General features: G+C 42.0%; 1 non-coding gene across 1 annotated transcript; it reads right to left on the bottom strand.

Annotated features, from left to right (window-relative positions):
* Window positions 1–11,206: 11,206 nt before the first annotated feature.
* On the bottom strand, window positions 11,207–11,313 carry LOC123619419 (U6 spliceosomal RNA). The gene has a single exon (XR_006728019.1). It is a non-coding gene; the product is annotated as a U6 spliceosomal RNA (small nuclear RNA).
* Between the last annotated feature and the right edge of the window lie 674 nt (window positions 11,314–11,987).

The raw sequence follows: 11,987 nt of genomic DNA, 5'->3' as shown, positions 1-11,987 counted from the left end.
AGATGAGACGGGAAGCACTTATTTGTGTCAGACTCATAACTCAGTCATCAGTTCAATTCTGTTCACCTCCACACACCCGCCCCAGCTCTTGCCTGACAACCACACCCTTGAATAGATTAGGATCATTGAGAACAAAGACACTGGACTCCAAACAAATGTTCAAAGGATGCCTCATCAGAGGTTGGATGAGGAGAGATGGGGAAGACTATATGAACTTGAAGAACTAGTATTTCTTGCCCATGCTGGATGATGACATTTTTTAAAAGGCAGGCTAATAAAGTGTTCTGGCATGTATGGGAAAGATAACTCCAATTGCAGTGTGGTGGCTACCTCTGGAGCGGGAAAGAAAAGAGATCCAGAGGTACAGAGGGAGCTCCAACTGGGGCTCTATTTTATTTCTTTTTTTATATATTTTTATTGAAGTATAGTCAGTTTACAATGTTGTGCCAATTTCTGATATACAGCATAATACTTCAGTCATATAGGAACACACATATATTCGTTTTCATATTCTTTTTCACCATAAGTTACTACAAGATATTGAATATGGTTCCCTGTGCTACACAGTATGAACTTGTTAATTTTTTAAATTTATTTTGGGGGGTAGGAAATTAGGTTTATTTATTTATTTTTTAGAGGAGGTACTGGGGACTGAACCCAGGACTTTGTGCATGCTAAGCATACGCTCTACTACTTGAGCTATACCCTCACCCCTGATTTCTGAATACCTGAAATCCTGAAGCAAATATAAGAAGATGCTGGAATTTAATGGTGAATGGTGCATTGCTAATTATGAAATTCTTTGTACTTTGTTTGGAGAGTACAGTTGAGGAGAGGAGAACGGGGGGCCTACACCACAGACGTGACCAAGGAAAGCAGACAGGACATAAATAGTGCAATGACCTGTCTGCTAGGGTCCCAGTGGTGTTCTGGGAGTATGTTACTTCATCCCAGTCACAGGCTGAGGCCTCATGAAGGTTCTGGAATCATGGTGACACTAGTAGTTTGGAGACCTGATCAAGTTTGTATTCCTAGCTCTGCTCTCCAAGGGAGGTAGTTCAGTGTAATAGTTAGGGCCAGTCTGACAGAGCCAGCCTGCCTGGGGTCACATCTTGGCTTGGGCACTTACGGGTTCTGTCACTTTACCTCTCTATATCTTTGTTTCTTCATCTGTAAAATGGGATGAGAATGTCAACCTATGTCAAGAGGTTGTTGAGAGGACTATGGCCACAGACTGAATTTTATGCTATTTTTATGCTATTATTCTCCCAGAGAAGCTGAACTAATGGCAACAGTCCTCTAGCACAGGGATTGGCAACCTTTCTCTGTAAAGGGCCAGATAGTAAACATCTGAGGCTTCGTGGGCCATATGCTCTCTATCTTAACCACTCAACTCTGGGGTTGTAGTGAGAAAGCAGCCATAGACAATATATAACAAATGAGTGTGGCTGTGTTCCACTAAAACTTTATTCATAAAAACAGGTAGTGGGCTGTAGTGTGTCAACTCTTTCTGTAGAATATTTTAAATGCCTGGACACTTCACTTATCTCTCAGAATGGTGGATGGCCTAGGCTATTTGGGAAGAGAAGTGCACATTCCGAGACCCTGGTTAGACCCTTACAAAACCTGTTCTGTCTTCTTTCAAAAAAAGGAAAAGTATGTTTCCATAACACAAGTTGGGACCACATCTCCAGCCTTTCTAAGTAGATTCTGCTTGTGACCTTCCAGTTGAATCACCCCAAGACTCAGGACTTGTTCCCTATCAAGAAGCTAAAAACAGTCTAGCTTCAACCACATCTTTTGCTACTTGAGAAAATTCTCCATCCTTACTGAGGAGACAGAGAAAGGCAGTAACTAGGACACTTAAACCTGCCCAGAACTCAGGGAATCCACACAAATTCTATTATAGATAAGGGCATGAGTCAGTCATTAGTTAGGTAGAGGCCAGACACGAGCTGAGAAGGCCACTGTCTAAAAAAGGGCCAGTTTGAAAACTACCACTTCCCAGTGTGCCAGGGGACAGCCAAAGTCCATACCATTATCTCTAGCGCATCCAGGAGACATCATCGGCCAGGATGACATCATGGTACAACATCACTGCCAAGGACAGGACCCATGTACATCCCCACAGGCAGCACTTCCCAAACCAGTTTGTGCTCAGACCAGGGTTTATGGCCACCACCAGCTAGACATACTGTGAGATGGCTGCCCCTCAGATACATGCTCAGATTGCCACTGAAGGCGCTGGCCTTGCTGAGACCAGGATATGGACACCTCCCCACTCAGCCCATCCTTGCCTAACCCAGTGCAAGATTAGGAATTTTTCAAAACAGACTTGGACCATACTCAGACACAGACCCCAGCTTAAGACAATGCAAAATGTCTCAGCTTACTCCCAGGACGTGATGTGTGCACTTGTCAGGCATATGGTTCCCCAAACAGAGCTCAGACCCAGCTCAGTTCCAAGCACTTTTGAATCCATCTACCAAGAACAATGACCCCCAAACCAGAGCTGAGACCCAACTCCTTTAGGATAAGGCCTCCAGAAGAGGGCCCAACCCGTGCCACCTACAGGCAGCCCTCCCGCCACCACCCCGCCCCCCACCCCGGCCCTGATGCACACCCACGGTCTCATGCTGCAGCTCAGACCAAGGCCCCCCTAAATTTCCTCCGCTCTGAACAGCAGAAGGGAAGGGAGCCCTGCTTAAGACTGACACTCCCTCCAATGCCACCACGGGTGACCATCTGTCCTGGTTTGCCCAGGGTTCTGTCCCCATTTGAAAATGGGAAGTCTGGCTTCTGGAGAAATCCCCCAGTCCAGTCCCGGGAAGTTGGGAAGCCACCCTTCACCCCCAGGATGGACCGTGCCCGGCTCCGCAGGCAGGAGGGGCCTGGCTCCCCCTCTCCGTGCCCAGAAGCCATCGGAGCCCCGCGCTGGACCTGAAACTGGAGGGCCACTGCTGCTCATCCTGCTGCAGCTGGGCGCTTCTCCCGCCGAGCCGAGCGGAGCCGAGCCCAGCCCAGCCGAGCCGCCGACGCAGCCTCCCGCTCTTCTGCCTGCCAAATTATCTTTACTAACAGCGGGAATTCAAGGGCCCTTCATGCCTCTCGTGATGACTGAGTCTGCACCGACGCCTCTCAGCTGATTCAACACACATTTACTGAGCGCTTAGCGGGGTGATTAGAGGTGGCCCTCGCCGCCACTCGCTGGGGGCTGGCCTGCTCTGACAGTCCCCCCTCCCACCCCCGCAGCTCTTCCCGCAGCCACGTGCAGGCCGGCGGAGGCTCCTCTCCTGCCTGCTCCTGGGAGCTCAGGAATCCCGCGCAGGTCCCCGCTGCTCCCTGTGCTTCCAAACACCAGCCCTCCACTCCAGAGGTGCCTGGCTTTGTTCTGCCCTGGCTCAGAGCCAGGCACCCCGCCCTGTCGTGAGGACCCAGAGATGAGAAACTGGGGGCTCCTGCTTGTGAGGACCTAAGATCTAGATGGGGAGAGATGATCGCCCCAAATGCAGGTCACACTGGGCTAGGGCTGGGTGTGCCAGGGCTCCTTGGGGAGGGGGCACCAGAGAGGTGTGCAGAGAAGGGGGCGGTCTTCAGGGGCCCAGAGAACAGCATCCACGGTGGGGGGTAGGGGGGCATGAGATGGCACAAAGGGTGTGCAGAGAGGCAGGAGCAGAATCCAGGGACTCGAGGGAAGAGAGAGCCTCATGGAGGAAGTTGAGACCCAGCGTCTGAGCCCCCAACCAGGTCCAGTGGATGCAGGCTGGAAAAGCAACTTTTGGTGCTGAATAGAGGGCACTACGGAAGCCCGGTCCAAGTGGGGATTTCTTGTATGGTCAATGATGACATGATGATCCGTCTGCCTGGAGGTTATCACATTCTGTTCTGATTCCTGGCCTGTGAATGGTTCTCCTGTGGAACAGCAGCTTCGTTTTCACGTGCTGGGCAGTGGCTTTGCGTGGTCTCTGTTCTCAGCCGTGGCTGCCATGTAGTTTGTCACGTTACAACGAAGGTGTGTGTTTGGGCCTCAGGCCTGGTTTTCCCATGCTGTGCTTGGCATATGTATAGAAGGTGCAGGCCCAGTCTTGGGGAGAGGCTGTCTCCTGGTGTGCTTGTGTTGGCCCTGATGCAGACCATGTAGACCCTGGCTGGCTCCTGTTTGCTGAGCCATGGGGTAAGAATAGGAGTTGGCCTGGTCATGTTGTAACTCCTTGTTTTTGGAGCGTTCTGTAGGCATGGGCTTAGATGTGAGTAGGGTCTGTCCCCTAGTTCACAGGCTGATGTATGTTTGTTTATGAACCATTATAGGCAGAAGCTACACAGGAGTTTGCTACTATAGATGCATCTGCTTAGAGATATAAATCCTCATTTGAGAGCTCTTCTCTTAGTGTGCTGAAGGCTGCTCTGCTCTGAGGTTTGCTGTGAAGCAGTGGAGAGTTGTCTTTGATTTTAGGTGCTTTCAAGGGAAAAAGAAACAATTTTAAAACAGGGTAGAAGCACACAGTGTTTTTTCCTATTCTTATTAATGGGACAAAACTCACCACTCCCAGCTGCTTGCATTGCCAAGAGAAACCAGGCATGTGGAGGTTCCACTGATAACCTGTGGAAGCCAAAATGGCTGGGTTTGCAGGATTCAAGGGATTGAGGGAACGGGGACTTCATTATCCGGTGGTGAGAAGGCATATATCCTAAGGACAGAGGTGATGGTAGGTTTGGGGGAATGACTCCTGAATTGGGAACAGCTTAAAAGGGGAGAGCTATGACCTGGAAAGAGGAAAGAAGGGAAGATTTAGGAAAGGGTTTCCTAAATTATGTGTCCCTGCACACAGGTATGCCCCTTCTGGCTTCTAGGGGTCCTGAGGTGTCGCCCTCCTGAGTCCTCAGGACGACCCTGCAAGGACTAGTGTGGCAACGCCTTGAGGTTGATCATTTTTGGCCATGAACTGCCTATCCATTTACCACAGTGTGCCCTACAAATCAGTTTCTATGAGTAAGTTCCATGACAATAAAAAGATTGGGAAGCATCAAATTAGGAAATAAGGAGTGTCCAAGGGACCACTCCTGATCCTCCCACCAGCCTGACTTTGTACAGCTCTGAAACATGCACCTGAAACCTTAAGTCAAGAACTGCTTAAGGTCTTCCATGTCTGGTGAAGGCAGACTAGGTAATTCAGACCAACCCTCCTTCTGAAGACAAGTATAAAAGGTGGACAAAGCATATGAAAAGATATGTTTAAAACCATCAGCGAGCTACTAATGTAGTGAGCAATCAATTAGTTTAAGAGCTAGAAGACATTTAGATAATAAAAGGATATCGTGACTAACTTTATATTGCACATTTTAACACTTAAATAAAATGGATAAATTATCTGAAAACACATCTTACCAAAATTGATACAGACAAATATTAGAAAACTCAAATAATATTAAAATTTCAGACACAGAGAGCTTCACAATTGAGTTCTACTAAATATTTGAAGAAGTAGCTCCAATCTCTTCCAGAGACTAGAGATAAGATATTGCCCAACACATTTTATGAGGCTCCTATGACCTTGGTACCAGAACCCAACAAGGACAGTATGAGAAATGCAAACAACAGGCCAATCTCATTTATGAACATAGATGCAAAAATCCTAAACCAAATTTTAGCAAACTAAGTCCAACAATATGTAGTGGAAAGGATAAAATATCTTGAATAAGTTGGGTTTATTTCCAGAAATGCAAAGATATTTTGATATCAGGGGATCAAGTGTTTTAATTGGTCATACTAACATATTAAAGGGGAAAATCATGTGCTAATCTCAGAAGATGCAGAAAAAACCATAAAATTCAATATCCATGCATGACAAAAACTAATAGCAAAATAATAGAAAGGAATGTCTTTTTTAAAAACTTTTTTTGGCTGTGGAAGATAATTAGGTTTATTTATTTTTAGCAGAGGTACTGCGGATTGAAGCCAGGACCTTATGCATGCTAAGCATGTGCACTACTGCTTGAGCTATACTCTGCCCGTGAAAAGAATGTCTTTGATAAGGATCTTGAAAAAAATGTATAGGCATCATCATATTTGAGGTGAGCAATTGAAGGCTTTTCCTTTGAGGTCATGAACATGATGAAGATGCCCACTATCATCACCATTTCTCTTTAACATTGTAGTGGAGGTCCTATGCAGTGCAGGAAAGGGAAGAATGATAGAAGGTTTTAAGTGGATAAACCAGAATTTTTATTCTTTGCATATGCCATGACTGTGTATGTAACCATTCCAAAAGTGTATAGAGATCAATGATTAGAATTAAAGAGACTGTTCAACAAGAATACTGGATAGAAGGTATATATATATATATATGAAATTAATTTTTTCCCACATAATGGCAACAAACAGAAAAGTGGAAATTAAAAAATAAAGATACAACCAGTAGCATCGCAAAAGAGAAAAACACTTGGAAATAGTATGTTGAAGAATTTAGGGGTGAGTGTACCAATGTCTGTAATTTACTTCGAAATACACCCAAAATAACAGGACTTAATGGATGAATAGAAGGATAGAGAGACGAATAGATACATGATAAAGCAAATGTAGTGAAATGTTAATGGTAAAATCAAGGTGGTGTGTATTCACTGGAAAATTCTTTCCCCTTTTCTATATTTTTGAAAAATTTCATAGTAGAATGTTGGGAAAACCTTAAAACAAATATAACAGGAAAAGCTTACATACTCTATGGATAAAAATATAAAACCTTATTAAGAAGCATTAAAGAAGACCTAGACAAATGAAGAGATATATTGTGTTCAGGGATTAGAAGACTAAATATTTTTGGTGGAGGAGGTCTTTGAGGGGATGTGACCATCAGCTGGACCCAGGTGATCAGATGCTCCTCAGCCCCACCCTGGTCCTTGGAATGTATGTTCTGTCCACCATTCCCACAGTAGGAGGTATTTTCAAGGGCGTAACCTTGAGAGAGCACTGTGTTGTTGAGGCCATCTGGACCGGTATACGTGACTGAACCCAGTTGAACTTTTAAGATTCTGATGAGTGGATGCAAAGTCTACTTGTCTCACCCAAGACAAGTCTTCTATGTAGATTCCCTTACTTTCTAAAACTGCCACCACCAATCTGGGGTGGTCTGACTCTTTCCTCTGTCTCTCCTTACCTTCTGTGTACAGGGACTAGTTTTGAATTTCACCCAGGGTACTTCCCAGGTTGCAAACCAACAATAGTAAAAAAAAGTCAACTAATCCATAGATTCAATGCAATTACAGTTAAAGCCCCAGAAGGTTTTTTGCAGAACTTGACAAACTGATTAAAAGACTTATGTGGAAATCCACAGGGCCAGAGATAGCCAAGGCACTCTTGAAGAACAGAGTGGGAGGGATTGCTTGACCAAATATCAAGACTTATTGTAAAGCTATGTTGATTAATAGTGTGATATTAATGCAAGGAAAGATACTTAAGTCACTGGAACAGAACAGAGAGCCCAGAAACAGACTGCTGCATATGTGCACACGTGCGTAAAGATGGTGTTACAGAGCAGTGAGGAAAGGATGGCGTTTTCAACAGATTATGCTGGTACAATTGACTATCTGTATTGAAAAAAAAAAAAGAAATTGGACCCCCTACCTCATACCATACACAAAAATCAATGCCAGTGGATTAAAGGTCTAAATGTAAATGACTAAACAATGAAGATTTCATAAGGTAATAAAAGAAAAATTGGGGAGCAAGGAAAGAGTTCTTTAAAAAGACATGTAAAACTAACCATAAAAGAAAGTATTGATGAGTCTGAGTGCTTTAAAATTAAATTCTCTTTCTCAGAAAATACCATAAGATGAAAAGACAAGTCTCCTACTGTATAGCACAGAGAACTATATTTAATGGCTTGTAGTAACCTGTATTGAAAAGGAATATGTAAAAGAATATATATGTATACCTGAATCACTATGTTGTATACCAGAAACTAATACAACATTGTAAATCAATTATACTTCAATAAAAAAAGTTTTTAAAAAAGACAAGTCACAGAGTGGGAGTAGATATTTGCAATAAATTAAGTAGAAAAAAAAGCTATTTTCCAAAATAAATAAAGAACTATAAATAAGAAAAAAGATAGATAATACAATAGAAAAATAGGCTAGAAACTTAGTCACTCCAGAAAATTGTAAATCCAAATAGATAGTAAACACAAAAATTTGCTTAACCTCATTAGTAATCAGGGAAATGCAAATTAAAACCACAATGCAATACCATTACATACCCACTTAACTGGTGAAAATTAAAAGCCTGACACTAATAATGGCTGGCAAGAACATGGAGCAACAGTGAGACTTTTAAACCATTGCAACCATTTTAGAAAATTGTGTATTATTATTTACTAAATTTGAAGATACACATTATTTCATGATTGAACACTTCCACACAGGTATATATCTTCAGAAATACATTCTTATGTACCCTGGGGTATATGTGTGTATTCATTCATTCATTTATTTATTTATAGAAGCTGTCCCTCAAGAGTGAATAGTTAAACATGCCATATTCATCCAGTGGAATACTATGTTTCAATAAAAATGAATAAACTATAGATATAAGCAAAAATGGTGTGGAGAATTGAGTTGATTGTTCTTGCTTGGGCACTTACCTGGGTGAGATTTGTCTCATGGCTTACAAGGGCAGAGATAAAGTTAAGGCCATGGTCTGAGGCGCCTTCCCAAGTGTGCTTAATGGTGGTATGTGGCTAAGCTATTGACATATGTGTAAGCCAAGTGCTTAGGAAAGGGTATCCCATAATTGCTGAACAGTGGTAAAGATTCAGGCTTGGCTTTGGCCTAGGGCTGGTGTGCTAAGCTCTGGTATGTATATGGGTATGGATCCTACCCCGTCCTTGGTGAAAGCTGTCCCCTGTAGAGTCCTAGTGTGGATTTAGGCTCTTTGCTGAGAAGGTACTTAGAGGCACTTAATGTATTTTGAGAGGTTGTATAGCTATAAGCCTGGTCTAAGATGTGGCTGACTCTTGGCTTGCTAGATCTAGTTGCTGGTATGGTTAGGGGACTACCTGTCAGAGTGCTGTGGGGGCTACTTTAGCACAATGCCTGACATATAGTAGATGTTCATAAATATAGATTTAATGAATGAAAAATGAGTGAATGATTGGCTGAAGTGGTATATACTTATATGAACCCTGTTCTTGGCACATGCTTGTCTCTTGATTTGATGAGTAGTGGTATGCTCATGGTTTAGACTTGAATTCTAGTGTGCTTAACTATGGTTTTGGAGTAACTGTGGTCTAGTGGGAATCATAGCATAGATTTAGACTTTCTGGTCCAGTGCTGGCTCCTGAGTGGGTCATGTGTGTTGAGCCCTGTAATGGGTAGGGACTATCCTTTGCTGAACAGTGGTATGGATATAAGCCTTAATCTGGACAGGGGAAATCCTACTGATACGGTATGTGTTGGAAGATTGTCTGCTCAGCGATTTGGGGAGTGGAGGTCTGCATAAGGGTCCTGAACTAGGCAGAGGGCCATCTCCCAGCTCACTGGCTACTGTGGTTAGAGAATGGGAGCTGTATGAGGGCTCCTTTGTGCTGGGCTCAGCCATGGTATAAAAAGGAATCCTAGACTGGGTAGGGACCATGCATGGTGCTGGGCCGTGGTATGTAGATAAGCTCTGCTCTTGATAGAAAGAGATGATTTGGTAGGAAAAAAAGTCAGTCAAGAAAAAGAGATTGTTCAAAATAAATTTGATGAGGGGAGGATATAGCTCAAATGGTAAAGCACATGCTCAGCATGCATGAGGTCCTGGGTTCAATTCTCAGTACCTCCTCTAAAAAATAAATAATTTAATAAACAAACCTAATTACCCCCCAAAATAAATTAAAACTTAAAATAAAAAACTAAATTAAAAAATAAATTTGATGAAATATCACTTAAAAATGTTGCTGCAAAAACTCTGAGATACTAATAACAGACTGCCGTCATGCATTAACCATACCAAGTAGTATTCATTCTAGAAATGTGAAGATGCTTCAGTATGATGAAATATATTAATATTATAATATTTATTTTATTAATAGGTGAAAGGTAGAAAACATATGATCTTCTTGATATGTGCCCCAAAAGGCATCTGAGAGAATTCAATGTTTCTTTATGATAATATTTGGTTAAACCTTAGTGAAACAGGAATAGATGGATATTGCCTTAACATGGTAAAAAATATTTTGACCTCGAACTAAAAGCCAGCATCATCTTTCATATTTTTTTTCTGAACTACCTCCTGTCTGCTCTTTTATGGTTCGAGTATCAAGCGACTGAGTGAGCCCTAAAGCAAACTATTACAGCTTAGAATTTTAAAAACCTTTAAATTTCAACAACCTCCCAGAATAGAGAATAACCTTTCAATATCTGGCTCCGACTGAAGGCAGGGATGCTGTCCCTGCAGACAAATGTTTTGTGTAAAACTGTGTAAATAAAGCTGCCCTGGAAGCTCTTTGGCAGGCTGAATTGGAGCTGGATTCCCTGGCTAGAAGTGGAGCAGCTGGCTGAGCAGGAAGGTGAAGTATTTCTTTTTTGTGGGCTGAGAATGTGAGAGTGTCACCATAAGATTACAAAACATAGAATGGAGAAGTGTTATGTAATGAATGGTCTGGGCTGGTGGCTGTGTGTGCGTGTGTGTGTGTGTGTGTGTGTGTGTGAGAGAGAGAGAGAGAGAGAAGGGGAGGGAGAGAGAGAGAGAGGAGCATGAAGCCTATCTAATATTTGAAATATTCAAAATATACCACAAGAGTCACAGCACGAGGAAGCCATATTGGAATAGCTAAGGATCTCAGCTTTTAGTCCCCGTTTTCCTTACCACCTAGGTTTCTACTATTTGGTTTGCTAATTTAAATGATATCCTTTGGCTCCCACCTATAACCTAGGTAGCAATCATTGAGCTTATTCTACATTTCCTCCTTTGCTCCCATTTTGAGTTGTATTTCTACTTCGTCAGAGAACGTTCTTCGATTCTTATCCTCATATTTGTCTTAGATGTATAATTAAACCTATCCAATCCTCACTATCTGTTCTCTTGCCAAAATTTTCCAATCATCTTTTAGCGGAATGAAACTTGACCCTTAGTGGAATCCTCAGAAAGAGTTCTTGCATACAAAATTTCTTGAGTTCTTAAACATTTAAAACTGAGATCCTTGGCTTCTACTTTTTTCTTTCTTTGTTTTTTAATATGGAACACTTCACAGATTTGCATGTCTTCCTTGTGCAGGGGCCATGCTAATCTTCTCTGCATCGTTCCAATTTTAGTATATGTGCTGCCAAAGCGAGCACTTCCTACTTTTTTTTAACTTAAATTTCTTTAAAATGTTTCTTCACTCTTGTCTTCTTTCTATAATCCTGGCAAGTAGTGTGTTGCCACCTGATTTCTTTTCTTGTAGGTCACTCATTTTTTGTTCATTTGTTTTTTGTTTTGCCTGTAGACTCAAAGGAATTTTTTTTTATTATTAATGTCTGTTTTATTAGACTATCTCAGAGTTGACTGTCAATTTTGCCAATTACACAATGAGCTCTAGAAATATGTAGAATCAGGTGTTGTTTTACTTATTTCCAGAAAGTTTTGTTACAATTACACTATTAAATATTGGTTCTGTTCCATTGTTGGCTTTTTCTTTTTAAGAAATTCCAGGTGTATCTGTCAGTTTCCTCTTTACCTCTTTATTTTGTTTTGGTTGACTTAGCTCTTTCACTCTCATTCTTTCTTTCCTGTACTGAATGTTTCAATCTTGGCTATTCTACCTTGGGTACTTTGTAATTTAGTCTTCTGAGATGATTCTGTCTTTTTCTTCAATTTCTTTCCTGAGTTCAGTCAGCACTCACTTCACATTTTCCTGTTTGCTTGTTTCTATTCTGTTTTTAAATTTCTGATTCATAATATTCTTTCACATCTGTAATTGTTTGTTTAATATATTTAATTCATGCTTTTCTCTGCTTTGCAGTTGTTTTTA

The sequence above is a fragment of the Camelus bactrianus genome, chromosome X (genome assembly GCF_048773025.1).
Source record: "Camelus bactrianus isolate YW-2024 breed Bactrian camel chromosome X, ASM4877302v1, whole genome shotgun sequence".
NCBI lineage: Eukaryota > Metazoa > Chordata > Mammalia > Artiodactyla > Camelidae > Camelus > Camelus bactrianus.
This window is presented reverse-complemented; position numbering and strand designations above follow the sequence as displayed.